Raw genomic sequence first — 25,713 nt, forward strand, 5'->3', positions numbered from 1 at the left:
AAGCAGAGACCACCAGGACACTGCCAGAGAAGTGAAGGAACTAGAGGCACAGAAAACTTTTAGGAACTTTAGAAATTCAGGGATTTCATCTCACACCTCATCAAACATATTTAAATGGTCTCATATCTCCATATTAAATATCATTTGCTTTGAAAAATTAAAAGGTTTCTTATGATTCTGTTTTTGGAAAATTATCTACAAATAACTCATTTAGTTTGTTATTAGTTATACTTTCTCAGCAATCATTGTGGATACTTGGGAAATCCGAAGAAGTGAAAAAAATCTAACTTATAAATTATTTTCAAATGTAATAAAGTTGTTATGGATTCTAAATTTAGCAGCTAATGAAGTTGACATGATGTTACATTTTATAGACCTTTCCTTAAACTTGTTATCAATTTTTTAAAAATGTTACTGAAGTTGTCAGAGGAATTTCTTGTGTGATAACAAAGATAATTTATGTGTGCCTCTTTTTGTTCTCAGTTTGTCATATCAGGAATTTTTGCAATAGAAGCAGAGAAGATGTGTTCCCCAAAATTGGTAAGAATAATTGAGGAAATTTCAAGGATAAAAATTTAACTTGTCAAAAACAAGGTTACTGGTAAGGAGGGGATATCATTGCCTCTTAAACAGTAAAAACTTATTCAAAATACTAAAATCTAAAATATTGCTTTATAATACTTTACAATATATTTTAAATGGATGTACTCCAACAAAATTCTTGTTAATTTCATAAAATATTAAAATGACACAGAATGCATGAAGCAAACCAGGAAATCAGAAGTGGAAATTTAAATAGGATATGTCATTTATTTCAAATTAAATGTCAAATATGATAGAAAATGTGTAAATGGAATCTTGAAGCTGTGGGAGAGAAAAAATGTGATTAGGACAATAAGTGAAGATTTTTTAAATGGCTTCTATGTACCACATGCCTCACTCAGAGTTTTTGTCTATCACCTCACAACAAACCCTATCAGGGTAGATAACATTATATACCAAGAGTATCAACAACGATCCCTAAAGACCTAGATTTATTTTTTTTATTTTTTATTGAAATTCAGTTTAGTTAACATATAACTGTATTATTAGTTTCAGAGGTAGAGGTCAGTGATTCATCAGTTGCATATAACACCCAGTGCTCATCACATCACATGCCCTCCTTAATGCCCATCACCCAGTTACGCCATCCTTCCAACCCTCTCCCCTCCAGCAACTCTCACTTTGTTCCCTATGGTTAAGAGTCTCTTATGGTTTGCCTCCCTTTCTGTTTTCACCTTATTTTTCCTTCCCTTCACCTATGTTTATCTATTTTGTTTCCTAACTTCCATGTATGAATGAAATCATATGGTATTTGTCTTTCTCGGACCGACTTATTTCACTTAGCATAATGCCCTCTAGTTCCATTCGCATTGTTGCAAGTGCCAAGATTTCATTCTTTTTGATGGCTGAGTAACATTCCAGTCTATATATGTGTGTGTGTGTGTGTGTGTGTGTGTGTGTGTGTGTGTGTATATATATATATATCTTCTTTTTCCATTCATCTGTCATTGGACATCTGGGCTGCTTCTATATTTTGGCTATTGTGGACATTGCTGCTATAAACATTGGCATGAATGTGCCCCTTCAAATCACTGTTTGTATCCTTTGGATAAATACCTCATAGTGCAATTGCTGGGCCATAGCAGAGTTCTATTTTTAACTTTTTGAGGAAACTCCATACTATTTTCCACAGTGGCTGCACCCACCACAGTTTACATTCTCATCAACAGTGTAAGAGGGTTCCCCTTTCTCCACATCCTTGGCAACATTTGCTGTTTCCTGACTTGTTAATTTTAGCCATTCAGTGGTTTTGATTTGTATTTCCCTGATGCCAAGTGATGTTGAGCATTTTTTCATGTGTTTGTTGGCCTTTTGGATGTCTTCTTCACAGAAATGTCTGTTTATGTCATGTCTTCTGCCCATTTCTTGACTGGATTATTTGGGGTTTGGGGGGTGTTGAGTTTGATAAGTTCTTTACAAATCTTGGAAACTAGCCCTTTATCTGATATGTCATTTGCAAATATCTTCTCCCAGTCAGTAGGTTGCCTTTTAGTTATATTGACTGTTTTCTTTGCTGTTTATCAGAGGGAGAGATGAACCATGAGAGACTATGGACTCTGAGAAACAAACAGGGTTTTAGAGAGGAGGGAGGAGGAGGGATGGGTTAGCCCAGTGATGGGTATTAAGGAGGGCACGAACTCGTGGAGCACTGGGTGTTATACGAAAACAATGGATCATGGATCACCACATCAAAAACTAATGATGTATTGTATGGTAATGAACATAACATAATAAAATTTAAAAATTATAAATAAATAAATAAATAAATAAATAAATAAGCTTTTTATCCTGATGAGGTCCCAATACTTCATTTTTGCTTTTGTTTCCCTTGCCTTTGGAGACGTGTCTAGCAAGAAATTGCTGTGGCTGAGGTCAAAGAAGTAGCGGTCTGTGTTCTCCCCTAGGATTTTGATGGATTCCTGTCTCACATTTAAGTCTTTCATCCATTTTGAGTTTATTTTTGTGTATGGTGTAAGAAAGTGGTCCAGTTTCATTCTTTTGCATGTGACTGTCCAATTTTCCCAACACTGTTTGTTGAAGAGACTGTCTTTTTTCCACTGGACATTCTTTCCTGCTTTGTCAAAGATTAATTGACCATAGAGTTGAGGGTCCATTTCTGGGTTCTCTATTCTCTTCCATTGATCTATGTGTCTGTTTTTGCACCACTACCAAACTGTCTTGATGATTACAGCTTTGTAATATAGCTTGAAGTCCAGAACTGTGATGCCTCCAGCTTTGGTTTTCTCTTTCCACATTATTTTGGCTATTCAGGGTCTTTTCTGGTTTCATACAAATTTCAGGATTGTTTGTTTCAGCTCTGTGAAAAATGCTGATGGGGACTGTACTGAATGTAGAGATTGCTTTGGGTAGCATAGACATTTTAATGATGTTTATTCTTCCAATCCATGAGTATGGAATATTTTTCCATTTCTTTGTGTCTTCCTCAATTTCTTTCATTAGTGTTATATGGTTTGGGTTTTTTTAAAGATTTTATTTATTTATTTGAGAGAGAGTGAGAGAGAAAGAGAGCAGGAGCAGGGGGGAGGGGCAGAGGGAGAGGGATAAGCAGACTCCCTGCTGAGCAGGGAGCCTGATGCAGGGCTGGATCCTAGGACCCTGGGATCATGACCTGAGCCAAGCAACTGAGTCACCCAGGTGCCCCCAAGTGTTCTATAGTTTTCAGAGTACAGATCCTTTGCCTCTTTGGTTAGGTTTATTTCTAGGTATCTTATAGTTTTTGGTGCTTCGTAAATGGGATCAATTCCTTGATTTCTCTTTCTTCTGTCTCATTGTTAGTGTATAGAAATGCAACTGACTTCTGTGCATTGATTTTATATCCTGTGACTTTGTTGAATTCCTGTATCAGTTCTAGCAATTTCCTGGTGGACCACTTGGGTTTTCTACATAGAGTATCATGTAGTCTTCGAAGAGTGAAAGTTTTACTTCTTTGCTGATTTGGATGCCTTCTATTTCTCTTTGTTGCCTGATTGCTGTGGCTACAACTTCTAGTACTATGTTGAACAACAGTGGTGAGAGTGGACATCTGTGTCGTGTTCCTGACCTTAGGGGAAAAGCTCTCAGCTCTTGCCCATTGAGGATATTTGCTATGGGTCTCTTGTATATGGCTTTTATGATATTGAGGTATGTTCCCTCTATCCTTACACAGCCGAGAGTTTTTATCTGGAAGGAATGCTGGATTTTGTCAAATGCTTTTTCTGCATCAATGAGAGGATAATATGGTTCTTGTGCTTTCTTTTATTAATGTAATGTATCACATTGATTGATTTGCAGATGTTGAACCACCCCTGCAGCCCAGGACTAAATACCACTTGCTCATGGTGAATAATCCTTTTAATGTACTGTTGGATGCTATTAGCTAGAATCTTGGTGAGAATTTTTGCATCCATGTTCATCGGGGATATTGGTCTGTAATTCTGCTTTTTAGTGGGGTCTTTGTCTGGTTTTGGGATCAAGGTAATGCTGGCCTCATAGAGTTTGGAAGTTTTACTTCCATTTCTATGTTTTGAAACATTTTCAGAAGAATAGGTATTATTTCTTCTTTAAATGTTTGGTAGAATTCCCCTGGGAAGGCCTCTGGCCCTGGACTCTTGTTTGGTGGGAGATTTTTGATTACTGATTCAATTTCTTTGCTGGTTGTGGATCTGTTCAGCTTTTCTATTTCATCCTATTTCAGGTTTGGTAGTTTATGGGTTTCTAGGAATTTACTTTTTCTTTCAGGTTGCCTACTTTTTTGGCATATAATTGCTCATAATATTCTCTTAATTGTTTGTATGTCTTCAGTGTTGGTTGTGATCTCGTTCTGTTTTTTTTATTTCTATGTGATTGGCTTCTGCTCTAATCTTTATTTCTCTTCTCCTGTTGGATTTAGGTAGGCTTTACTTGCTGTTCTTTTTCCAGTTCCTTTAGGTGTGAGATGAGGTTGTGTATTTGAGACTTTCCTTGCTTCTTGAGGAAGGCCTGTATTGCTATATACTTCCCTCTTAGGTCTGCATCCCAAAGGTTCTGAACTGTTGTGTTTTCATTTTCATTTACTTCCATGTATTTTTAAAATTCTTCTTCAATTTCCTGGTTGACCAATTCATTCTTTAGTACGATGTTCTTTAACTTCCATGTATTTGTGGTCCTTCCAAATTTTTTCTTGCAGTTGACTTCAAGTTCCATAGCATTGTGGTCTGAAACTATGCATGGTATGATCTCGATATTTTTGTACTGGTTGAGACCTGAATCGTGACCTAGTACGTGATCTATTCTGGAGAATGTTCCATATGCACTCGAGAAGAATGTGTATTTTGCTGTTTTAGGATGAAATGCTTTGAATATATCTGTTAAGTCCATCTGGTCCAGTGTGTCATTCAAAGTCCTTGTTTCCTTGTTGATCTTCTGCTTAGGTGATCTGCCCATTGCTGTGAGTGGGGTGTTAAATTCCCTGCTATTATTGTATTATTATCAATGTGTTTCTTTAATTTGTTATTAATTGGTTATATATTTGGCTGCTCCCAAGTTAGGGGCATAAATATTTATAATTGTTAGAATTTGTTGGATAGACCCTTTTATTATGATATAGTGTCATTCTTCATCTGTTATTACAATCTTTGGTTTAAAATCTAGTTTCCTGGTACAAGGATGGCAACTCCAGCTTTGTTTTGATGTCCATTAGCATAATAAATGGTTCTTTACCCCCTCACTTTCAATCTGGAGGTGTCTTTGGGTATAAAATGAGTCTCTTGTAAGCAGCATATTGATGGGTCTTTTTTTTTAAATCCATTCTGATACCCTATGTCTTTTGATTGGAGCATTTAGTCCATTTACATTCAGAGTAGGGGCGCCTGGGTGGCTCAGTCATTAAGGGTCTGCCTTCGGCTCAGGTCATGATCCCAGGGTTCTGGGATCTAGCCCCGCATTGGGCTCCCTGCTCAGCAGGAAGCCTGCTTCTCCCTCTCCCTGCCATTCTCCCTGCTTGTATTCCCTCTCTCTGTGTCTCTCTCTGTCAAATAAATAAAATCTTAAATAAAAAAAAAGCTACATTCAGAGTAATTATTGAAAGATATGAATTTAATGCCATTGTATTACCTGCGAAGTCTCTGTTCTTATAGATTGTCTCTTAAAGACCTAGATTAGATGTAGATTGTACATGATAGAGTTGAACTTTGAACGCAGACAGCTCAGCTCAGAATCCAAAATTGCTTAGAGGACCTGAGAGGAGGAACAAATGCTTAGGCTACAAAGGCTGGGGAAAAATCAGAAGACAGAGGGTGAGCAGCAAGGTCCTGATTTAGGGTAAGATAATGTGCAAGCACTCCATGAACCCAGCCAAACAAAGTAGAGTAACACGTCCTATTTATTTAGACAGATTCACTTATCTACCCTTTGTTTCTTTTCATTTCTTCTTGCATTTCATCATTTCAGCTTGGAATTCTCTTCCCTCTGGCTGAGAAACTCCCCTTACTATTAGTTCTTCCAGCACAAACGTCCTGTACAATAAATTCTCTCAGCATTTGTTAGTCTGAAAACAACCTTACACTGCTTTTGCTTTGAAAGATTCTTTCATTGCATGTGGATTTTAGGTTGACATTTTATTTTATTTTGGCATTTTTTAAATGTCATTTTATTGTGTTCCAGCTTCAATTTTTGACATTATGAAGTTTCTGGGAGCCTTAGCTATGCCCCTTTAACATGATGTCTCTGTTTTTCTCCCACTGCTTTTACAAGTTCCCTTTACCTTCAGTTTCCAACAAATTCACTATGATGTAACTGGATGTACTTTGTTTTGTATTCATATTATCTTGGATTAGCCAAATGTATGTGTCTGTCTATAAGGGGTTGAATCTGAATTGATACTTTTCACCAACTTTGGAAAATTGGTGGCCTTTTTCTCTTCAAATATTGCTTTTGCCAGATTGCTTTCCCCTTCTCTACTTTTGGGACTCCAGCTAAATGTAGGTTAAATATTTTCACTATGCCCACATGTTTCTCACAGGTTTTTTCCTTTTTCTTTCATTTTTTCTCACTCTATTTTTATTTCATCATTTTCTATTGCCCTTCCCTCCAGGTTGCTTCTGTGTCTAATATGCAGTTATGGAGTTCTCACTTTCAGTTAGTATTCTTCAAATCTAGAGCCATTCAATTCTGCTTTTAGATTCTATTTCTTCTGTGAAATTCTCTATCTGTTCATCTTTCTGCTCCATTTGTTTTTATTTTCTTGAACATATTAATAGTTATTTTTGAATTGTATCAATAATCCCAATAACTGGATTATTTATGAGACTATTTTTATTGACTTTTCCAGTCTTTTAAAAAAATATGATCCTGTTTTTTAACTTATCTAGTAATTTTTGATTGAGTGCCAGAAATTGTGTATAGAAAAGTATAGCAATGTCAGCTGATGTTCGGTCTTCCAGAAAGGGTTCACCCATTCCTCCCCTCAGCTGATAAACCAGGACTGAGGCTGGATGGCAGTATGGATAAGAATATATACACCTCTCATGCATCTTCTACTGATGTCATAGAGCCCTCCAGGCCTTGCAATTGAGAACCTGATATGTTTACAAGAAACTGTCCCTTAGAAGTCCTGATCCATGTTTCCACAGCATAATTACGTGACCAAAAATTCTCTGCTTTTCAGATGCTTTCTTCTTACTTAGCCTACTGACCAGCAAAACTTCAAAATCTGACCAGCATCTTAATAGAATAATTGGTCATATAGCTGACTCATTTCTTTGGCCCTCTCTTTCCCACAGAAGCTTGTCTCCTCAGGTTTACAATTTTATCTTTCCAGCCTGCAAGAACACCAGAAATTATGACAATTCCTCTCTCCTCTAGCAATAACCTTCTGCTCAGGCAAAATCTGAAACCTCAGCCTCTTGCCCTAACAAATGCTCCCAAGGAAAAATTATCTGTAGAACATCTGCTCACCATTCTGTGGTCTTCTTTCTCAGCATTCTTCACCCCTGTATGTTCTTCAGTGCCTCAGCACTGATGCTTTTCTCATGCTATTACATAGATGAAATACTTGTGGTATTGTATGTTGTTTTTCTAGCTGTTGTCAGAAGAAACATTAGGCTGCCATAGTTTTTTCATCATACTAAAAGCATAAATCTCCTCAATGTTTTGAGGTCCACAGGATCTTATTTTTTTATATTTCTGATATTGATTATTTTGTCTTCTATTTTTCTTAGCCAATCACACTATGGTTACATTAAGTTTATTATCTCAAAGAACCACATTTTGGGTTTTTAATCCTCTTTCATGTATGTTTGTTTTCTGTGGCATTACTTTCTATTTTTGTCTTTATATTTCCTTCTCTATTTTCTCTGGATTTTGTTTGCTATTTTTATAGCTTTATCAGACTGATGCTTCATCAGATCTGTTGCATCTCTCAAAATTTAATATGTGGTAATTTCAGCATTATTCGTTAAAATATTTTACAATTTCCAATATAATTTTTCCCAAAAAATTCTAACCAGTGTTTCCTGAAGTTGAATAATTTATTTTTTGTTTTCAAACTGTTAAGTTGAAATTTAACACAAATGCAGAAAACATACAAAACATAAATATCTGTATCAATGAATTATCAGAGTGAATGCCCAAGGAACTCCCTTTGAAATCAAACATATCAGAAGCCCCCTTCATGTCCTCTTTCAGAAATTTTACCCTCTCTTCTTTCTAAAGGTAAATATTATATGACTTACTAAATTGTGGCATGTAAATACAATACTACTGTATTGTAATAAAAAGGAACAAACAATAGTGAGTACACTACAATAAGAATGAATCTGACAGTGCTGAATGAATGAAATCAAAAAGAATAATTAATACACATTGTATTATACATGTATAGTTAATTATAATTATATTTAAAAATTTATACAATACACCTGTATAATTTTTATAATTCAAAATTTACCTCATTGCTAGAAATGGAAATCTTTACAGGATTTTAAAATTTTCATTTGGGGCACCTGGGTGGCTCAGTCAAACATCTGATTCTTGATTTCAGCTCAGGTCTTGATCTCAGGGTCATAAGTTCAAGGCCAACATTGGACTCCACATTGGGCATGGGCCTACTTTTAAAAAAAAATGTCATTTTACATTTATGGGCTTAATTAATTAATTAATTAGTTTTGTTTTACCTATGATGAAGGTATATTGGTTTTTGTTTGTTTGTTTCAAGTTTTTATTTGAATTCCAATTAGTTAACATATAGTTTAATATTCATTTCAGGAGTAGAATTTAGTGATTCATCATTTACATACAACACCCAGTGTTCATCACAAGTGCCAAGGTTTAATTTATTTAAAATGTTTTGTCATTGATGATGAAAATAAAAGAAATTGGCAGATATGTAGGTATATATAAATGAATAAGGACTCTATACAATACTAAAAATAGCATTTTGTAAATTCCAAAATATACAAAGAGACTGAAAAACACAAAAATAACGTATAGGCTGAAATAGAGGTAGAGGGAAATGGTCTAAGGTCTTTGCATTATCTAGACAAATATTAAATTACCAATCACTATTATGATTTAGCATTTAAGAATTTTGTATTGAAGATGAACCAGGAGAGATGATGGACTCTGAAAAACAAGCTGAGGGTTCTAGAGGGGAGGAGGGTAGGGGGATGGGTTAGCCTGGTGATGGGTATTAAAGAGGGCACATTCTGCATGGAGCACTGGGTGTTATGCACAAACAATGAATCATGGAACACTACACCAAAACAAATGATGTAATATATGGTGATTAACATAACAATAAAAAATTAAAGAAAAAAAAGAATTTTGTATTGAAGGAGTGAATGAAATGCATGCATGCAACATCGGAAAAATACTCCTATTTGGATCCTGGTAAATTTGGAGATTAGGGAACCCATAGAGTAACCTGAGATTCTGGAAAGGTTAGAAATTATAATAAATCATCCACTTTAACATACTTGCCAGTAATGCAAACTAACTTCATTTCAACTTGTTTGTTCCACATATGACTAGTTGACATTTTGTATCTATTCCAGTTGAGGTGCACCATAAAGACAAATACCTACAGTTCTTGCCTTGCAGTGATTGGCCTATTTCTAATTGGATTTGAAATTATATTCTTTTTAATGAAACAAGAAAAAATTGTATGGATACAGGTAAATACAAGATTTTATAATTTTTTTTCACAATTAGAGACTTACACGTTAAGTTTGTTTGTAAATGAACTGAGAATTATTTTGGTTTTGGACAAATGTGGAGGTAGTAGAAATTATTCACATTTGGTATGACCACAAATATGGATTCAAATCACTGAATAGGTCTCTAAACCTATGACCACCAAAAACTCAAGAAATCTAGTAAAATAACTCATCTCTACATTAATAAGATTCAGATGAAGGATACTGGTGAAAACACAAAGACCTTAAATAAGTAGATATCTTATAAGGATAAATCTGAGATTGATAGGCTCATTGACTCAATGTCCTAGATATCTATGTCTCCCCAGTGCCTATTACAAAGCCTGGAAGTTAATAAATGTCTAATAAATTGAATGTTAATTCATTCAATTAGTTAATTGAATGAATGAATGTTCTTTATTAAACATTCCTCTGATAGTATTCCAGATTAGCATATAAAACATTCCTGAGAACTGATAATCAGAAATTCTCTAGACACAATAATCAGATAAGTCCGAAGTCCCCTGAATATGCCATAAATTCACACTTTCTTGACACAGCACTAACCATTTGATTTTAAACTAAATATACTGGATACATAAATTGAAATGGAAGAAAGGCCAACATACTGATCATTGGTTAAATTTGCATGGGGTTCCCAGTTTCTTAAAGCTATGGGAGTATTTGTATTAGTACACTAGCACTTCAGGATTTCAAAGACCTGGTGAAATTAGGACCAAAAAAAGCAATCTGATTCTTTTTCAGCAAATTTTCAAGATGACAGGATAGTCAAGGCAAATAATCACAGTCCAGGATTTTCACTATCACAAACATTGTTAGCATTTTTGTCATCTTAGGGCTTGATTTTCATTTTACGACACCATGTGTATTGTATGCCTTAAGGAGTAGGAACAAGTCCTTAAGAATTCTACCTGGGGCCTATCAAGTGTTTATATTTCTTTTTCAATGTCCTGCTGACATATATGTCAGTTCAGTACATACACAGAGGTTCTGTTTTTACAGGTAATAGGAATAAATAAGAACATTTTAAAATAAGTGTTTGAGCACCTGGCTGATAGGTCTTAGAAGGTACCACTTGCATGTGCACAAGCGCAAAAGATCTGGAGCAAAGATGTAGAGCACGGTACACTCAGAGGTCAGCCCGCCACACCCCCTGGAAGTCCATTATGTTAGTCATTGTGCCCAGACCCTATCAAGAAAATTGAAGACAAGAATGTTTTGAGGTCTGGTGGCTTTTCATACCTAAAACTATTATAGAGGTATATTATTGTATATTGTAATATACAATATTATTATTGTAAGAACCAAAACCCTGTAGGGACAGACAGGACATAGAAAAAGCTCTAGTATGAGTTGTCAAATGTTTACCCCTGAAAGCTTTCTTTCACAACTGATACAGGAAAATACCATACTGGTAGTATTTACCATAAGCCAGGTTTCTGGAAATCCATTTTAATCTTCTGAAAGATGGAAAGAGTTACATGAACCAAAACTGTGTAGCAAACTTAAATAAATTATATTTCCACTTAAATGTTATGTAGATGTTAAGTATTATAATTATAAAGATTATATATAAATGTAAAATAGCACTTGATTTTAAATGAGATGAATAGAATATACCTTTTACAAGTATAACAGTATTATAGAAATACATGTAGGAGAAAACAGAGATCATGAAGCTAGAAGTCTGTCGGAACTCAAATGAAAGATCCACAAGAGTCTAAGACCAAGAGTGGGGTAAGAAAAGAAGGGGGACCTGGAAGCAAGTTCTGAGCAACTCTAACATTCGGTAATATTAACATTGTTGTTTTTACCATCCCAAGTGCATTTTCCTCTACTCTAACATAAGAATAATAATGCCACCTGCCACAAAATGTTGAGTGGACTCAATAAGATAATGTATATAAAACATTCAGCACAAATGCCTAGCCATATAGTAAGTGCTCACTAAATGTCTGTTGTTAAAATTATTATCATGTAAACAAGTAAAAATCATCACAGTTGTATTATTAAGATGGTGAGATATTATAGATAAAGTTTTCTTTTCTATTTTCTAAACAGCTTGCAATTTTATATTATCTTTATGATGCTAAAGATTTGAGAAGTATAAAGATCTGTGAGGAATGTAGATTTTCTTTTTGTATTTAGCAAAGTGGAATGATGCTTTCTGGGTATTTGTGGCTCTTCTCTATGTTGGAGTTCTTCCTGGCAAATATAGTGATCAATTGGGGGAACCAAGCATTATATCATGGCAACAATCTCATATAATGTGAGTATTTAATTTCTCTGATGAATTAGGAAGTACTATATTGGCTTCTGTTATGAACCCATGCTAAAAAGATTAAAGTTTCAGTAGTAATTGTTTTTAGTGTTGCCTCTACACACTGAATATGAGCTCAAACAGTTTAGACAGCATATGTCTATGTGCAAAATGTAGGTAAATCTCTCAAGATAAAATTTTAAGATTAAAGGGATATATGTCCATATCCTCATAAGAAAATACAGTAAGAGATATATCATTTTCTGGCTCAGGTCTATGTCATTTGAAGGGTAATCCTATGGAAATCAATCCACTAGGTCTCCGGCCTCTAGTTATCAAGTAAACTTTAGATCCTTCGGTTCTGGGAGCCTTGAAGCAGCAAGAAGATCAACGATGTTGGGAGGAAGGAGAAATGGGTCATGACACATCCTATTATCAAACACCACTGGTCTCGGAAGAAACAAATGATGCCCAAATAGTTTTCCAAGCATGTCCTGGGAAATAGGCCAACAGCAGCCATGGCATTAAAACTCATTCACAACTGTTTGAAAGTGGGTTATTCTTTGATCTGATAGGAGAGAAGGAATGGAAATAAAGAACTGAAATTGGGTAAGGAAATGAAAGAAGTGCAGGGAGCCTCAGGTCAGAGGTGTATATGGGCACCTGGAATAGAAGGAGTAAACCCTGGGTTCTCAGCATTTACCAAACCCCACCCAAGACCTCTGGAGTTTGAGTGATACATATTAAAATAACCTGATAGAAAGGAAAATTTCCAAAGGGACACTTAGCATATGGCTGGAAAAATTATTAACAGTGAAGATAAGGATTTAGATAACTTAATTTGAAAGCCATCAGTGAGCAAGAGATCTTGGATCTCAAGGCTCCATGTTCTCTGGAATGAAATTCAATCCACACATTCTGATAAGAGAAAGTATTTTTTGCTGTGTAAATGAAGATGCAGCCTCCAAACATCAAGGAAAAGGGGGAAATAGCTGAGTCCCTACCCAAGAAACAAATGTCAACATCTTATCATTTTATTTCCCTATCTACATTTACCAAATATATCAAGTTACTTCAAAACGGAAATGATTTAATTTTTAAAGTGTTCATAAGGAGAGGAAAATCTAAATAAGGTAAGGAGCTTGATGAGGCTGAATCCCAGTGTTTGGAGGGAATGAGTGAGAGGAAATTAGTCTGAGTAGCCACATGTTGTGCTAGTGTACCAAGCTTTCACACTATACATGATATCTGCCTCAACTAGACTGGGGGAATGGGATGGAGAAAAGGAAGACAGAATTGAAAAATGGTTAAGATATTGTGTCAGAAGGATTCTCTGGTCATTTCAATTTGAAAGTAGCTTTCAACGCCAGAGAAATCAAGTGATGGGTGATGGTGCCCTTTTTTTTAATTAAAATTTTGACATATAACGTTTTGTAAAGTTAGATGGACAATATGTTGATTTAATACATTTAGGTACTGTAATGTGATTGCCATTGAAGCAAAAATTAGCACCTCTATTTGATATCATATAATTATCATTTATTTTTGTGGCTGGAATAATTAAAAGTAGTCTCTAAAATCATCACTCAAATAGTCAAAGACAGAAATAATGCTCTTGCCAAAAGCAAAACAAACAGCATATACACAGCAACAACAAATGCCCAAGTCTTCCAGCAAATTTCAGTCTGTGGGTTCCTAAGTCTTGACCTTCTGGAAGGAGAGGATCAATAGAGAATGGAAAGTGGCAAACAAGGAGAAGAGAGGGATCAAGAAAACTTTGAATATGAAATTGTGTTTTGTATATCACTTATAGTTACACCACAACAAATGACACTGGATAAAATAGAATTTTATGTTAATTATAATGAAGTAATAACCTACTTTAAATGTATTCTAAATTCTTTCCTAACATAGTAACCATTAAGCATAGCATTAAATTCGTAAGTTTAAATTTTATTAGTTTCACTAGAAAACTAAACATTCATGTATGTTTAGTCTAGGTGTTTAGTGTTTATGAATCTTGGTCATTAGTTTCTAAACTAAAAAAAAAAAAAAAAGAAAAGAAAAAAACACCAAAAGCAAATGTGTTGTTGGAAGTAGGGGGAGGAGAGTCCTGAATGGTGAGAATATTCCTATTAACATCCCTTCCAAAATGTCCACTCAAAATCCTGTGGTCTGACATAGACAGTCCTCTTCAATCAGTTTTTCAGATATGACTTGTCTGCCCAGAGAAGAGATGATTCAAGAAGTGTGGTATCTCTCAGAGTCCAAGAATTAATATTCTTATTCAAGAATAACCTGACAGAGGCCTGAGAGAGGCCTGGGTGGTTCAGTCAGTTAAGTGGCTACCTTTAGCTCGGGTGATTATCTCAGGCTCCAGGGATTGAGCCCCATGTGGGGTTCTTTGCTCAATGAGGGGTCTGCTTCTCCCTCTTCGCCTGTGCTCTCCTTCTCTCTCTGTCTCTCTCTCTCTCAGATAAATAAATAAAATCTTTTTAAAAAAAAAGAAGAAGAATCTGAGAGAAGAGTAGAAAAGAAAATATGCCAAAGTCAGTAATGTTTATTTCAACCTGATTGTGTCCTTTCTCTGAGTCCTTGAATGCTATGTCTCTGAGTCCACTACCAAGTCAGAGTAGGTGTTTAACTGGGAAGATTTTGGAAAGTCATTTAGTAGAAAAATTCAATGACATAGATAGAATAAGACCACTTTTAAAAATGCATTAATGATCAATTTACTAACACTCCACTTATCTCAGGTTCATGATACAAGAGAATCCTTTTATTACATATTAAAGAAGAGAACCATCATGGCCTCAGTCCAGAATGAAAAATTTTAATGGTGAATGAAGGAAGAGCATCATCATTTTGTTCAAGCAATTTCTAGAAACACATTTTAGTAAAGTTTGTCCAATGTTTCTTTTTCCCAGTTCTGTAAATAAAAATTAAAATGAATGACTCTGGTTATATTTTCTGTATGGGGGATGTTGAGTGTAAAGTTTTCTCCATTTGGATCTGGTTGTCTTGAGTTAAGGAATTATTTTACTTCTTTATTTCAAGAAAACCCAAGGGGCTGCTGCCCAAGGTGTGCCCAGGACCTTCCCCCAACAGGAGTCCCAAAGTGAAAAAGAGATGCATTTAGAAGACCCCATCAGATTCTGTCCAGAGGAAGAAAGAGAAAGTGAACAAATAACTTTCAGCAATCAAAACCCCAGGTAAGACCAGAAAGGGGGCTTTCTCAGCTCCTTAAAAAGCTCTTTAAAAGAAAAATGGGAATGCAACCAGTAAAGATTTCTGTAGTCCTTGTGGCTGGTGGTGACATCAAAACTTTCCCATTTCCAAGTTTAAGTTTAATGGATCAGAATACAGGTTTAAAAAAACTCATGAGAAACCCTCAATGGATCCTTCACCCACCAAACAAGATTTCCCCAGAAACCTACTTGCTCTTGCAGATAATCTTGACCACCACACAGTTGTGTAAAACAACTGGATTTTCAAGTGGTAAAATGAAGATAAAAAATGTATACATCTGAGGAACATTAACATAAATACCTACAAAACTAAATCAACATACAAGGCATTGAGGAGATAAAGATTAGTCTCTGGTTGAGGGTTGGCTTTTTGAATCTCAACACTTGGGAAAAGGGAAGCAAAGACTTTTCACAACATTACAGAGAACACCATAAATTTGGAGGAAAATAAACGTTTGGAACAAAAACTTCTAGCTTGAAGTCATTCCCCCAGTAGAGTATTGAGCATGTTTATATTTAACATGGATATGAATTTTATGCTTCCTAGGCATTTACTTTATTAATTCATCCCTCTGTTCTTAGACTAATATACACCATGTGAGGGGCCAATTCTGTCTTGCCAGTGTCTTTCCAAAACACAAAGTCATATCTAACATCCCTTAAGCCAAAGGATCAATTAACAGAATTGTACTTTACAAGTTGCACATCTGAGTTGTGAAGAATTTGTGCTTTAACCATGATACAGAAAAGTTTCGGAGCTTAAAGACACACTGATCTCCAGGAAGAGAATGTGAGTACTTCTTTTGTTTTTGACAGGAAACAATGATTTTTCTCAAAACTGGGGGGCCAAAGAAACATTTTCCTTCATGTGGGTTGTGCTGCCTATGGAAGAGTCCAGAGTCTGTTTTTCTTAGTATTCAGGATTTACAGATCCACTGGTGATCCCAAGTGTCACAGACACTCATGACCAGATGGACTTGGGAAAAAAGCACTGATTTAGCCCATCCCCTTAAAAAGACTTTCTTCAGTCTGGAAAGAAGGTGGCAACAGCATCAAAGCTTTAATGGCTCAAACACAGTGGTTGCTACAAACACCAGATCAGAATGAAAACTTAGAGCTAGCAGTACCTTATTCTGTTTTCCAGAAATAAGTTGTAAAGAAACAGAGTTCTTAAAGCTTAGACAGAGGAATTATTGCAATGAGTCTTGCCTGAATATGAAGTAATAACATGTGCTTAAATTCCACATGAAAAAAAGAAAAAAAAAAGGAGGGAGGGAGGAAGGAAGGGAGGGACGGGGGGAAGGAGGGAGGACAGAGGGAAGGAGGAATAGGGATAGGGACAGGGATAAGTCCTCCAAAGTAGTCCTAATCATAACAAGATTGAGGCAGGGAGGAAGCACAATGTTGATGGGGTAATATTTTAAATCCTGACTTAAGGGAATCATTATTTCATTAATAAGAGTAAACTTAGCATAAAGTATAAGCATCCCATAGCCTGAGTAGTCTTTTTTGGGGTCCACAATAGTGCTAAACATATTGTATTCTAAATACATTACTTCTGTGTGATTTCTCCTCAATGAACACCTGAACTTTGCATAGCCTGCTACTAAGGAGAAGGCATGTTTCAATTATCCATATTTTTATTGAGATTGTATAAATTAGTGCCCACTGGCTTAACACCAAACCTTCTCTTAATAACAGTGTAGCCTTTAGTTTTCCAGAAGGTCCATGGAGTTATGGCATCCTTTATGCCTAATACCCTAACCATAAATCACAGGGGACCATATAGTTTTATCACAATATGAACCTTATAAAACATTTTACTGTAATTACATCACTAGATAATTCCTACCCCTTTTTTATTAAATATTTTCTTTCATCTCTACACTCCACTCTCAGTTGTCTCCCCTCACGAAGAACCACTGCCTTCTGTTTAATGTATAAGCTTTTAGTTTGTAACCATTTTTTAAAATGCATGGTGTTCTTTTGTATACATATTTTTTTAATTTTTAAGACATTTTATTTTTTTTATTAACATATAAGTTCAGGGATACAGGTCTGTGATTCATCAGTCTTACACAGTTCACAGCGCTCACCATAGCACATACCCTCCCCAGTGTCCATCACGCAGCCACCCCATCCTCCCACCCCCACCACTCCAGCAACCCTCAGTTTGATTCCTGAGATTAAGAGTCTCTTATGATTTGTCTCCCTCTCTGGGTTCATCTTGTTTCATTTTTCCCTCCCTTCGCCTATGATCTTCTGGCTTGTTTCTCAAATTCCTCATATCAGTGAGATCATATGATACTTGTCTTTCTCTGATTGACTTATTTTGCTTAGCATAATACCCTCTAGTTCCATCCACGTCATTGCAAATGGCAAGATTTCAAGTTTTTGATGGCTGCATAATGTTCCATTGTATATATATACACAACACCTTCTTTATCCATTCATCTGTTGATGCACATCTAGTCTCTTTCCATAGTTTGGCTATTGTGGACATTGCTGCTATAAACATTGGGGTGCAGGTGCCCCTTTGGATCACTTCATTTATCTTTGGGATAAATACCCAGTAGTGCAATTGCTGGGTCATAGGGTAGCTCTATTTTCAACTTTTTGAGGAACCTCCCTACTGTTTTCCAGAGTGGCTGCCCCAGCTTGCCTTCTCGCCAACAGTGTAGGAGGGTTCCCCTTTCTCAGCATCCCCTCCAACATCTGTTGTTTCCTGACTTGTTAATTTTAGCCATTCCAACTGGTATGAGGTGGTATCTCATTGAGGTTTTGATTTGGATTTCCCTGATGCCAAGTGATGTGGAGCACTTTTTCACGTGTCTGTTGGCCATTTGGATGTCTTCTTTGCAGAAATGTCTGTTCATGTCTTCTGCCCATTTCTTGACTGGATTATTTGTTCTTTGGGTGTTGAATTTGATAAGTTCTTTATAGATTTTAGATACTAGCCCTTTATCTGATATGTCATTTGCAAATATCCTCTCCCATTCTGTCTGTTGTCTTTGGTTTTGTTGACTGTTTCTTTTGCTGTCCAAAAGCTTTTTATCTTGACGAAGTTCCAATAGTTCATTTTTGCCCTTGCTTCCCTTGCCTTTGGCAATGTTTCTAGGAAGAAGTTGCTGAGGCTGAGGTCAAAGAGGTTGCTACCTGTGTTCTCCTCAAGGATTTTGATGGATTCCTGTCTCACATTTAGGACTTTCATCCATTTTGAGTCTATTTTTGTTTATAGTGTAAGGAAATGGTCCAATTTTCCCCATACCATTTTTGGAGAGACTGTCCTTTTTCCATTGGACATTCTTTCCTGCTTTGTTGAAGATTAGTTGACCATAGAGTTGAAGGTCCATTTCTGGGCTCTCTATTCTGTTCCACTGATCTATGTGTCTGTTTTTGTGCCAGTATCATACTGTCTTGATGATGACAACTTTGTAATAGATCTTGAAGTCCGGAATCGTGATGCCACCAGCTTTGCTTTTCATTTTCAACATTCCTCTGGCTATTTGGGGTCTTTTCTGGTTCCATACAAATTTTAGGATTATTTGTTCCATTTCTTTGAAGAAAGTTGATGGTATTTTGATAGGGATTGCATTAAATGTGTAGATTGCTCTAGTTAGCAAAGACATTTTCACAATATTTGTTCTTCCAATCCATGGGCATGGAACAATTTTTCCATTTCTTTGTGTTTTCCTCAATTTCTTTCAAGAGTATTCTATAGTTTTCTGAGTGCAGATCCTTTGCTTCTTTGGTTAGATTTATTCCTAGGTATCTTATGGTTTTGGGTGCAATTGTAAATGGGATCGACTCCTTAATTTCTCTTTCTTCTATCTTGTTGTTGGTGTATAGAAACGCAACTGATTTCTGTGCATTGATTTTATATCCTGACACTTTACTGAATTCCTGTATGAGTTCTACCAGTTTTGGGGTGGAGTCTTTTGGGTTTTCCACATAAAGTATCATATCATCTGCAAAGAGTGAGAGTTTGACTTCTTCTTTGCCGACTTAGATGCCTTTTATTCCTTTTTGTTGTCTGATTGCTGAAGCTAGGACTTCTAGTACTGTGTTGAATAGCAGTGGTGAGAGTGGAGATCCTGCTGCATTCCTGACCTTAGGAGAAAAGCTCTCAGTTTTTCCCCATTGAGAATGATATTTGTTGTGGGTTTTTCATAGATGGCTTTTATGATATTGAGGTATGTACCTTCTATCCCTACACTGTGAAGAGTTTTAATCAAGAAAGGATATTGTACTTTTGTCAAATGCTTTTTCTGCATCTATTGAGAGAATCATATGGTTCTTGTTCTTTCTTTTATTAATGTATTGTATCACATTGATTTATTTGCAGATGTTGAACCAACCTTGCAGCCCAGGAATAAATCCCACTTGGTCGTAGTGAATAATCCTTTTAATGTACTGTTGGATCCTATTGGCTAGAATTTTGGTGAGAATTTTTGCATCCGTGTTCATCAAGGATATTGGTCTGTGATTCTCCTTTTTGATGGGGCCTTTGACTGGTTTTGTGATCAAGGTAATGCTGGCCTCATAAAATGAGTTTGGAAGTTTTCCTTCCATTTCTATTTTTTGGAACAGTTTCAGAAGAATAGGTATTAATTCTTTAAATGTTTGGTAGAATTCCCCTGGGAAGTCATCTGGCCCGGGGATCTTGTTTGTTGGGAGATTTTTGATGACTGCTTCAATTTCCTTAGCGGTTATGGGTCTGTTCAGGTTTTCTATTTCTTCCTGGTTCAGTTTTGGTAGTTGATACATCTCTAGGAATGCATCCATTTCTTCCAGGTAATCTAATTTGCTGGCATATAGTTGCTCATAATATGTTCTTAAAATTGTATTTCTTTGGTGTTGGTTGTGATCTCTCCTCTTTTATTCATGATTTTATTTCTTTGGGTCCTTTTTCTTTTCTTTTTGATATGTCAGGCCAGGGGTTTATCAATTTTATTTATTCTTTCAAAGAACCAATTCCTAGTTTCATTCATCTGTTCTATTGTTCTTTTGGTTTCTATTTCATTGATTTCTGCTCTGATCTTTATTATTTCTCTTCTCCTACTGGGTTTAGGCTTTATTTGCTATTCTTTCTCCAGCTCCTTTAGGTGTAGGGTTAGGTTGTGTATTTGAGACCTTTCTTGTCTCTTGAGAAAGGCTTGTATTGCTATATACTTTCCTCTTAGGACTGCCTTTGCTGCATCCCAAAGATTTTGAACATTTGTGTTGTCATTTTCATTGGTTTCCATGAATTTTTTTAAAATTCTTCTTTAATTTCCTGGTTGACCCATTCATTCTTTAGTAGGATGCTCTTTAGCCTCCATGTATTTGAGTTCTTTCCAAATTTCCTTTTGTGATTGAGTTCTAGTTTCAAAGCGCTGTGGTCTGAAAATATGCAGGGAATGACCCAATCTTTTGGTATTGGTTGAGACCTAATTTGTGACCCAGGATGTGATCTATTCTGGAGAATGGTCCATGTGCACTAGACAAGGATGTGTGTTCTGTTGCTTTGGGATGGAATGTTCTCAATATATCTGTGAAGTCCATCTGGTCCAGTGTGTCATTTAAAGCCTTTATTTCCTTGTTGATCTTTTGCTTAGAGGATCTGTCCATTTCGGTGCAGGGGAGGTGTTAAAGTCCCCCTACTGTTACTGTATTATTATCGATGTGTTTCTTTGATTTTGTTATTAATTGGCTTACATAATTGGCTGCTCCCACGTTAGGGGCATAGATATTTAAAACTGTTAGATCTTGTTGTTTAAGTATGATGTAATGTCCCTCCTCATCTCTTATTATAGTCTTGGTTTAAAATCTAATTTGTCTGATATAAGGATTGCCACCCCAGCTTTCTTTTGATGTCCATTAGCATGGTAAATGGTTTTCCACCCCTCACTTTCAATCTGGAGGTGTCTTTGGGTCTAAAATTGAGTCTCATGCAGGCAGCATATCGATGGGTCTTGTTTTTTTTTTATCCAATCTGATAACCTGTGTCTTTTGATTTGGGCATTTAGCCCATTTACATTCAGGGTAACTATTGAAAGATATGAATTTAGTGCCATTGTATTGCCTGTAAGGTGACTGTTACTGTATATTGTCTGTGTTCCTTTCTGGTCTATGTTACTTTTAGGTTCTTTCTTTGCTTAGAGGACCCCTTTCAATATTTCTTGTAGGGCTGGTTTGGTGTTTGCAAATTCTTTTAGTTTTGTTTGTCCTGGAAGGTTTTTAATCTCTCCTTCTATTTTCAATGACAGCCTAGAAGCATATAGTATTCTTGGCTGCAAATTTTTCTCATTTAGTGCTCTGAATATATCATGCCAGTCCTTTCTGGCCTGCCAGGTCTTTGTGGATAGGTCTGTTGCCAATCTAATGTTTCTACTGTTGTAGGTTACAGACCTCTTGTCCCAAGCTGCTTTCAGGATTTTGTCTTTGTCTCTGAGACTTGTGAGTTTTACTATTAGATGTTGGGGTGTTGACTTATTTTTACTGATTTTGAGCGGGGGTTCTCGGTGCCTCTTGGATTTTGATGCCTGTTTTCTTCCCCAGATTAGGGAAGTTCTCTGCTATAATTTGTTCCAATATACCTTCTGCTCCTCTCTCTCTTTCTTCTTCTTCTGGAATCCCAATTATTCTAATGTTATTTAGATATCTTATGATATCGCTTATCTCACTTTCTGCCCTCATGATCCAGTAGTTGTTTATCTCTCTTTTTCTCAGCTTCTTTTTTCTTCATCATTTGGTCTTCTATGTCACTAATTCTCTCTTCTGCCTCGTTTATCCTAGCAGTTAGAACCTCCATTTTTTATTACACCTCATTAATAGCCATTTTTATTTCGACTTGGTTAGATTTAGTTCTTTTATTTCTCCAGAAAGGGATTCTCTAGTATCTTCTATACTTTATTCAGGCCCAGCTAGTATCTTCATAATTGTCATTCTGAACTCTAGTTCCAACATCTTACTAATGTCTGTATTGTTTAGGTCCCTGGCATTCGGCACTGCCTCTTGTTCTTTTTTTTTTTTTTTTTTTTTTGAGGTGAGTTTTTCTGTCTTGTCACTTTGTTCAGAGGAGAACAGATGAATGAGAGAACAAAATACTAACAGGGTAACAACAACCCCAGAAAAATACACACTAAACAAATCAGAAGAGACCCAAAACTGGGGAGAAAAGAAAGGGAAAAAAAGAAAAGAGAATATGATCAGGCTGGTGAAGAGAACAGAGCCACACACTAGACTTTGGGTGTATTTTGGTCTGTTAGAAGAAATCACCTCCCAAAATTTTAAAGAAAGAAAAACTTATATATATACGAAAATAAGGGTAAATAGGATGAAGGGGAGGAATATGACTGTAAAGATGAAAATTAAAGAAGATTTTTAAAAAGGAATTGATAAAATAAGTAATTGGTTGAAAAAAGAATGAAAAAAATTTTTAAAAATGTGATCAAGCGGGAGACTATGACAATGTCATACACTAGATTTAGGACATATTTTGGTCTGTTAGAAGAAACTATCCCAAAATTTTAAAGAAAGAAAAACTTACATATATAAAAAAAATCAGGTTAAATACAATGAAGAGATAGAATATGACTGTAAAAATGAAAATTAAAAAAGATTTTTAAAAAAGGAATTGATAGATGTTGGTTGAAAAAGGAAAGAAGAAAAATTCAACTAAAAAAATAGAAAAAGAAAAAATAAAGGAAATTTTAAAAATTAACTTTGAAAGACTAAAGAATCATGGGGAAAAAGCCATGAATTCTAGTGCTGTATTCCCTTAGCGCTGGAGTTTTGCAGTTCTCATTGATGGGTAAACTTAGTCTAGGCTGGATGTTCTTGCTGATCTTCTGGGGGGAGGGGCCTGTTGCAGTGATTCTCAAATGTCTTTGCCAGAGGTGGAATTGCCCCTGCGTTGCCAGGGCCGCGCTAAGTAATCTGCTCGGGTTTGCTCTCAGGAGCTTTTGTTCCCTGCAAGCTTTCCGTGCAGCTTTGGAGGACGAGAATGAAAACTGTGGCCTTCCAATCTCTGGTCCTGGAGGAGCCAAGACCTCGGGGCCCCCAGAGAAAAGCAATCAATCACTCCCATCTCCCTGGTCTCTGGCCGCACTCCGTGCCCACCTGGCCAGTGACTGAGTGTTTCTGTCTCTGGCACCCGACCCCATGTGGAGTCTCCAAACCCAGCAGATCCCCGCGGTGCGCTCCTGCACCACTCCTCCTGGGGGAGGAAGGGGAGTCTCCCTGGATCTGCCCTTTGTTGGGTCCCTGCTGGAAGAGTGGGGCCGCCTGTCCTGCAGATCACAGTTTATGGCAACCCCGAGCTGAGAGCCCACTCCTCGGCTCCATCTCTGCAGCCGGCTTTCCCGCTCCAATACCTGGGAGCTCTGCTGCACTCAGGCACCCCCGGTCTTTCTGTGACCCTGAGGGTCCCAAGGCCACACTGTCCCAGCAGGGGTTCCACCCCCTGCTTAGCCACTGGATCGACTTCTCAGTGGAGCCAACTTTTAAAACGTCCGATTTTGTGCTCCACTGCTCTACCACTTGCCAGAAGCGGCTGATGGAGGCTCCCTCCCCCCGCCGTCTATCTTCCCGAATATCACCTCGGATTCACTTCTCCAAACGTCCTACCTTCCAGAAAGTGGTCACTTTTGTGTTCAGAGAATTGCTGCTATTCTTTTCTTGATCTCCTGTTGAGTTTGTAGGTGTTCTGAATGGTCTGATAACTATCTAGCTGAATTCCTGGGACCAGATAAAATTTAGGTCTCCTACTCCTCTGCCATCTTGCTCCTCCGAGCTGTGTACATATATTTAAATCATGTCAATGGTATAGTGTGTGCAGGCACACACGTGTGCTTGTGCACAAACATGTGTCCTTCTCTTAGTTACTCAGCACCATATTTTAAAAATCCATCCATGTTGCCAGTAGTACATCTTAAATGCATACTACTCCATGAAATGCACCTTTACATATTCACATTCTCAGTGATGAACACCCAGGTATTTCCAATGACCTGCCTCCTAGAACAACCCTACACTGTATATTCATCAATACTTCTATTACAGAAAATTTTCTAGGAGTGAAAGGGTAATTCAATAGTTTACATATGTTTAATTTACTTAAATAGTGCAACAGGGCTCTTCTAGAAAAGCTGATACAGTATATATACTGCCACCAAGCAGAGCATGAGCAATCCTAAACTCCACATCCTCTTTCACACAACCATCCACCTTTACAATTTGGGGCAGTCTAATAGGTCTAAAGTGTTGTGTCTCATTACTTTTCAATTTGAATTTCTCTGAGTATCAAGAATTTTGACCATTTCTTTTTGTGATTAGCTTTTTCATTTTTCTCATATTTTAATGGACTTGAATTCTCATTACTTGCCATATGGTTTTATTTCAGAAGTCCTTCCATACATGTAGGACACATGATATTCTCCTACATTTCTTTCTATGAACTTTAAAGTGTTATCTTGTGCATTTAGATCTCTTATCTATCTAGAATCCCTCTAATATGTGATGATAGGTAGTGATCTAATTTTATTTATCTCTATTTAGCAAGATGGTTTTCCCAACAGTATCTACTAAACAAGTCCTTCCTTGCCATTGATTTTTGTCATTATCTTTGTCATACATTAATCTCTCACATATACATCTTAATAACTAATACAGCAAGCCCACCCTTTCTTTTTCTACTTTTTTTCATTTTTTAATTAGGTTTTTTGTTTTCATTTTAGTATAGTTAACAGACAGTGTTATATAGGATAGTTTCAGGTATATAATAGAGTGATTCAACAATTCCATACTCTACTCAGTGCTCATCATGATAGGTGTACTCTTAATCCCCTTCACCTGTTTCACCCATCCCTCCACCCACCTCCCAGCTGGTAACCATCAGTTTGTTCTGTATAGTTAAGTGTCTGTTTCTTGGGGTGCCGGGGTGGCTTAGTTGGTTAAGCATCTGCCTTCGGCTCAGGTCATAAACTCAGGGTCCTGGCATTGAGCCCTGTATGGAGCTCCCTGCTCAGCGGGGAGCCTGCTTCTCCCTCTCCCTCTGCCTCCCCTCCCCCACTCACTCTCTCTCTCTCAAATAAATAAATCTTAAAAAAAAAAGTCTGTTTCTTGGTTTGTCTTTCTTTCTCTCTCTGTTTTTTCCTTTGTTCATTTGTTTTGTAAATTAAATCTTGCCATTTGCAACAACATGGATGGAGCTAGAGAGCATAATGCTAAGTGAAATAACTCAGTCAGAGAAAGACAAATACTATATGATTTCACTCATATGTTGAATTTAAGAAACAAAACAAATGACTTTATTCCACTTTTTAAAGATTTAGTATTCATGAGCCTTACTCCTTATACAAAGTTTGGAGTTAATTTATCAAGTTTCTCAGAAAATTGAACTAAAAATTTTTCATCAAATATATTAATT

The 25,713-nt window shown here is 36.6% G+C and overlaps 1 protein-coding gene across 3 annotated transcripts in view; it reads left to right on the forward strand.

The window, feature by feature from the left end:
* LOC113915014 (membrane-spanning 4-domains subfamily A member 15-like) overlaps positions 1-14,972 on the forward strand; it is a 67,691-nt gene extending 52,719 nt beyond the window's left edge. For all 3 annotated transcript variants that reach the window (XR_003517570.2, XR_003517572.2, XR_003517571.1), the window contains 4 exons: positions 484-540; positions 9,633-9,752; positions 11,943-12,063; positions 14,811-14,972. The gene's annotated coding sequence lies outside the window, so the exon portion shown is untranslated. The remainder of the gene's footprint in view (positions 1-483; positions 541-9,632; positions 9,753-11,942; positions 12,064-14,810) is intronic.
* Positions 14,973-25,713: the final 10,741 nt, after the last annotated feature.

Source organism: Zalophus californianus, chromosome 11 (assembly GCF_009762305.2).
Source record: "Zalophus californianus isolate mZalCal1 chromosome 11, mZalCal1.pri.v2, whole genome shotgun sequence".
Lineage (NCBI taxonomy): Eukaryota > Metazoa > Chordata > Mammalia > Carnivora > Otariidae > Zalophus > Zalophus californianus.